The sequence below is a fragment of the Stegastes partitus genome, unplaced genomic scaffold (genome assembly GCF_000690725.1).
Source record: "Stegastes partitus isolate 25-593 unplaced genomic scaffold, Stegastes_partitus-1.0.2 Scaffold1, whole genome shotgun sequence".
NCBI classification, from domain to species: Eukaryota; Metazoa; Chordata; class Actinopteri; family Pomacentridae; genus Stegastes; species Stegastes partitus.
In genome coordinates this window covers 1603368-1609454 of record NW_007577732.1, presented here as the reverse complement: position 1 = coordinate 1609454, position 6087 = coordinate 1603368, and positions in this window count along the sequence as shown.

The window sequence follows — 6087 nt, the reverse complement described above, 5'->3', positions numbered from 1 at the left end:
AAAAAAAAAAACAGCTCACACCAACACCGCCTCCGACTCGAAGGGAATAACCCACACCTCCGCCTTATTATTATTAATATTATTAGTGTTATCACCACCGCTATTACCAAATCTGAAATATCACCATTTTTTTATGCGATGGGGGAAAAAAAAAAAAAAAAAAAACTTTCCTCCGGTTGGCTGCTGCTTCTTCTTGCTGCTGCTTTGTCCTAAATTCAGGCTGAAAAACGCGCTGCAGCTTGTTTTTCTCAATGCACAGAGCCGCGACGCAACGAGCTGCTGCTACTACTACCGCTGTGCAATGAATGAGGTGGGTCTACCCTAAGAACAACAATCCGATGGTACTTATTAGAATATATAGTGAACAGAAGCTCAAAAAAAAATATGTGCAGCAGCGTTCGTTCTCGTGCACATTTATGCATCTTGCATGCACTGTTTATACCGCACACCTCTGTTTACATGCATTTTGGTTGTCTGTGCAATTGCAATAAAGTTGAATCCTATTTTATTATTATTACAGCAGCAGCAGCACAAGGGCAGCATTTATAGGGCATATTTTAGGATTAATAGAAGGATTTTACAGCCCACATTTTTCCTCCACTGCTCTTTTTTTTTGTGTCAGCATGAATTCAGAATGTACTGACCCAAGCTCTCAGTAAGGGTTAGATAATATTTTCCTGGCATGTTTATATAAAAAAAGAAAAAAAAGAAAAAAGAAAGAAAAGACAGAAAGAAAAAGGCGCCTCCATTAGCCAGTAACCAGGAAGCTCTGTCATGAGGTGGGGATTTCCAGCCAGTGTGTTGTAAACTTGAATGGATTGGGGTTACAGCATGAATATAGCTCTGCCCACATTTTGTTCTCATGCAATGAATAGTCCAAATCTGTCACCACTAAATGAAATTACACTTGAATGAATCAGCTATCCAGACTATTTTTTTAAAAGCAAGTTAGCAGTGAAAAGATTTTTAGTCAAAGAGATTAATGGCTTAGACTGTTCTGCTGTATTTGTATTATTATTATTTTTTATTATCATTATTATTATTATTACGTGAAGACGGGAAAAGGAAAAAAAAAAAAAACATTACTAGAAACAGGTCATATACCAAAAGCCCAGCCAAAATCCCCTGAAGTTAAAGTGTAGGTTTGAACTGGAGGAGTGTCCCAGTAGTTCAGATTCCTCCCTCTCATCTGGGCTCATTCCAACTCATTGCAGCTTAGCCTCGGGCTTTGGGTGAGGCAATGCGTCTGAAACCTGCAGACACAAAGCAGGATATGTTTGTGCAAGTCCATGTGACGTTGGAAAGAGGAAGCAAGATGTTTAGTCACGTACCCTCATCCGCCTCACCCATCTACGGAACATCAGGCCATTTGGCTCCCTGCCTGCGGCCATGATCATGCACTGTGGCATGAGGCTTGTTTCCTTCAAAGGGTTTCCATCAACAAAATAAGCCACTTATGTAGCTGATCTGTTACCACCGTATAATTGCAGTGCAGTAGCCATATGATTTTGTATGAATGAGCGTCACCTAGAAGTGCTACACAATGATATTTCCCCCTTCCAGCGTTCAGGGACGTCACAAGGTTTAGTGTCCTGACTGCAAACTACTGTATTAGTACGTTGTTTTCCCATCGCTGCTTTCTCTCAAACCTCGGTCCTTGTCGGGCGAACAACACTAGGAAGTGCTGTTAGGCTTTATGACACGGTTAGGAAATGACTGTTGCGAGGGGGCAAACTAAACAAATTCTTTCCTTGAGATTGGTGGGAAACGGTTGCTTAATGCTTTGATCCCTTTTCGTTTCCACTCAGTCGATGTTTGTGCAAGAAAATAGCTGCATGGCCAAGCAGCTATTATGCAAGACGGAGGCACGCTGAGATTAAATCCTAAATGACCTGATTCTATAATAAGAAGATCCACTCATTTTTTTTTTTTTTTTTAAATGCTGCAGTAGCTACAAAGCAAAGGCAGAGTTGTACTGAGCAGAGGCAACAAAGGTCTGAGAGGAAGCCTGACGTTCACAGATGGCTCTGATTGCCAATATGAACCATGTATACAGTAAAATCACCACAGTGTGACCCGGCTTGGTGGCCATCTCATTTGAGTCTCACCACTAAACCAGATGGAGTAGCTGTGTAAAAGCAGTGTTGAACTTCTCTTTTTTTTTTTTCCTTAAGCAGTATGTAAATTGAGACGTAAAGCAGCTAAATAAAGAGTGAGATGTAGGTGACGGCCAGGGGAATACCCAGCATGTGACAGCATCGTGGGCCTGATGAGATGACGTTATTTTTTGTTTTATCGCTTTCTGAGCCTGTTAAATTTTATATTGGCCATCTTTTATTCATGGAGGCGAATCATTACAAATTCTCTGTGAAGTTTTTCTGCCTGAGTGGAGCACAGCGCTGGATGTTTTTTCCGTGTCTTTTTCCTGCGTTTCTCCCCCACCGACATATATGTTATATAACCTTTGTAGAACAACTGCTGAAGGGTGCATTGGACTAAACTGTAACATGTTGCGCCGACACAGAAAGGAGGTTACAACAGGACAGTGTGAGGCCACGCTACCGATGTTAAACAGTGACCAGACTTGGAGATTAATAGCTACAGAGAAGCGGTAAAGGCTGGAATATATAAGGAGAGTAAATGTAAGGGACCAATGATTTACAGAGTTCCTGTGTTTATAGCAGGGAGACGTAACCATGGAGATTATCACAGTACCCCAACTACCATATATATCCTGTTTACGGTGCTATTTTTAGCCACAGTTTTGCACTGCAAGGATTAGAGCTCAGATAAAATTTGGTGAGCTCTGAAAGATAATGAGCATCCATCTGCCTCATTAGCCGCTTCCTGTTTTTCAATGAAGGGTTAGTCTGAATATGTTTTTATTGATATTCTGATTTCAACATCCGGTGATTTTTATGTGCAGTGCGGGGACAAAAGGATCACAATTAAAACAAAACAAAATAAAAAACAACAAAAATTAGACATCCTGAGGAGTCATCTTTGATATAGGTATAAAATGGTGGAATTCAAATAAAATGGAGGGTCGGCGGCGAAAGGGAAAAATGTGCTGGGCGGCTGGAATCTGGGGGCTGGAGGCTGCAGAGGTGATGTCATTGGGCCAGAGCAAGAGGCGAGTGAAAAACAAGTCTCTCTCTTTATTCTGATCCTCTTTGCAGTCCCAGCAGGGGAAGGGAGGGAGGGAGGAGGGGGTGGGGAGGGGAGCGCTGGCAGTCAGCCAAGGCAAGGGCTGCTGGGAAATGGCAAAGGATGCCAAGCAGGCCCCACCGCCAACATTAGAAGCTCACATCTTTGTTCTCAGAAACCTGGTGTGCTGCCAAAGGCCTCATTTCAGCTCCATGGCATGATTACACTGGATGTAGGCCAACTACTGAGAGCTCTCCCTCCCTCACCTCCCTCCCTCCCTCTCTCTCCCTTTATGCTCCCTCCCTGAGCTCTCCCTCTCTCTCTCTCCCTCTCTCTTTTTCCACTGCCTTCAAAAGCTTTCTGCCAAACATGCAGCAGTTGCCATGGCTGCAGAGAATGGAACATAAAAAAAAAGTGAGTAATGAGTCAGGCTTGGACCCAGATGTGCCACATGTGTAGCCATTTAGAAAAAAAACAAGATGGTAACATATCCCCTTAATCTGCCGGGCTTGTCGGGGGAAGGACGGCTCGGTAAATAGCAAAAAAAAAAAAGGGCTGAGAGGGGAAAGTGGAGGCAAAAAAAATAAAAAAAATCCCTGCAGAAGAATGTAAATGAACAGCATTGTTTTCACATCCATTTTTAAACAGCAGGTAGTTTCGGTGGCTTCTAGTGCAGATTCAGTTTTGGCAATGAGGACCAGAAAGACCTGAACTTTGCTTCTGTAATGCTTCGCTTAAGCAGGCTTGCATGCATCGTGAGCTGATGACATCACTCCCTGTCCGGCGGAAACCCCCGTATATTTTCAGTCACTAGCAGACACTGATGTAAACAACCTTTCACCGGCCTTTTTTTTTCTGTATATCTGCACATAGCTCAAACTGACTGAACTAGAATGCACCTTTAGCATTTGTATATTTAAGGTTATGCAGCCTGCATGCCAAAGAATTTTTTATTTATCGCCTTAAAAGGCAGTTTCAATCCTGACTCATAGTTGTTAAGTCATTTCAGATTTGTGACTTACTCACACAAAATGCTCAAAATGTCATTCTGCAGCATAACCCCTCGCACACATTTATAATTTCCAGAAGGACAGCATCGCCCACAGCCACTCCTACAGTAGCACTGCAGCAGTTTCTATGCACCTGGTTTGTTCTTACACCTTGAGAGATCATCGAACACATACACATCCTGAGGGACTTGACACATCATACGGATCTCTATAGTACATACTGTGTGTACAGTAAGTGTGGGAACGTGTGCGTCTATGTTAGAGGGGTGTTTATATTTGGACAAATGGCATTCTTTTCCTTGACAAAGGTTATATTTCTTTCCTTTTCTGTAGCCGAACCGTGAAGAATGACGAGTATTTCATGTGTTATGTAACCTCTCCCTCTGAGCCAAAAAAAAACTTTCCCAAAGTAGGATTATTTATCACTGTAGCTCCTGTCTATTTTTGAGCTGCCTTGCTAGAAAATGGACTCTGACATTCCCGGTGCAGCAGTTAAAGCAGTACTCAGAGCTCAGCTTGCACATGCAGAGGATGTCGTATATTCAAATGTCTTTTTCACATCCCTGCTGTCCTTTTCTGTTAACTGATTTGTCTTTGCTTCTTTTGCATATATTCATTCTTTCAGCTAAAGTTGCATAAAACCTTGGTAAATAATCCTTAAAAGAATGTGTGCACATGCATATTTATAACTCCTTTATTTAGAAGAGTTTCTTTTGGAGGAAGATCAAAGCTGCTCTTTTTCTAGTAACATTTGCCTTGAAAGCAAAAGGATATACAGAGTAATTTCTGTGATGTATAGAATACAAATAACCTGACTGTGAGAGAAAAGAAAAACCAAGAATAGCAAAGTCTGACCTAATTGGAAAACCTCAAGTCTCTTCGTTTCGGAGGAAACTGTTCATAGATAGCATGTGGCTTGTTCGGTTCAGGAAAGCAGGGAAGATCAGGGATAATCAACTGTAATGTATCGTTTACAGATGTTGTGGTTAAATTTGGAAAGTGATATTTCTTCTCTTTTCCCACAATTTAGCTTGAAACACGTTTGCTTGGAAACAGCCCTTTTTCAGTCGTGGTCATAAATCAGCCGAGGTTCCCGTCACAGATTCCTCAGATGCTTCGCTGCCCTCTCTTTGATTGTCTGGTTTATGGAGGATGTTCCGTCGTACATTGAGAGCGTCCGTGCCAGAAGTGTCCTTCCTCCCCTTTTCCATAAAAGTGCAAGTTGTCACGATGGTGTGGCATTCATTATCCGCCTGTGGTTTTGCAGGCCTGGCCCCCGAGCAGCTGGAGAGCACTGGTTGTCACATTCAGCCTCCCGCCGCAGGGAGAGATGGAAGGGCAGGAGATGAGTGCCGTCCCCCTGTCTGCGTGATAAAGACCCTTTAACCACAGCGTCTGGGCATCTGGGCACACGATGCCTCACCTCCCTCATCCACTTCAAAGCTTTGTCTTAGAAAACAGCTCGCTGCGAGGAGCCGAAATAGAAAATAGAGCTCTGATGACAAGTACAACCATGTGCATGTGAATTCAAGGACAGTTAAAACACGCTGAAGGATATTATTGCAACTTGGGTCCTACAATTCATTGTGCTGGGAATTAATTCTGTCTACTATGGTAATACTGTCTCACAAATGTAATTACTTAAATCTGGTGACACTCCTGGCAACGAAAAGGCAGTTAGAAAGGTTGTACGGGAGTCCAAAATTTCTCTCCAGATAATGATTTCATTTGAGGGTAAAATCGGAAGTGACAGTCCTAATAATATGAGAGATGATGTGATATTACCATCACTGGAAAAGTGTATGGACAAGTTTAGTGACTATAAAAGACGTTGTACTACAGCATTCCTTAGATGCTCTGTCCATCTGACCTGCTGTATGCAGTGTTAATCTCTAAATAAACTGAGACACTGTTCTGTTTGCTGAGACAC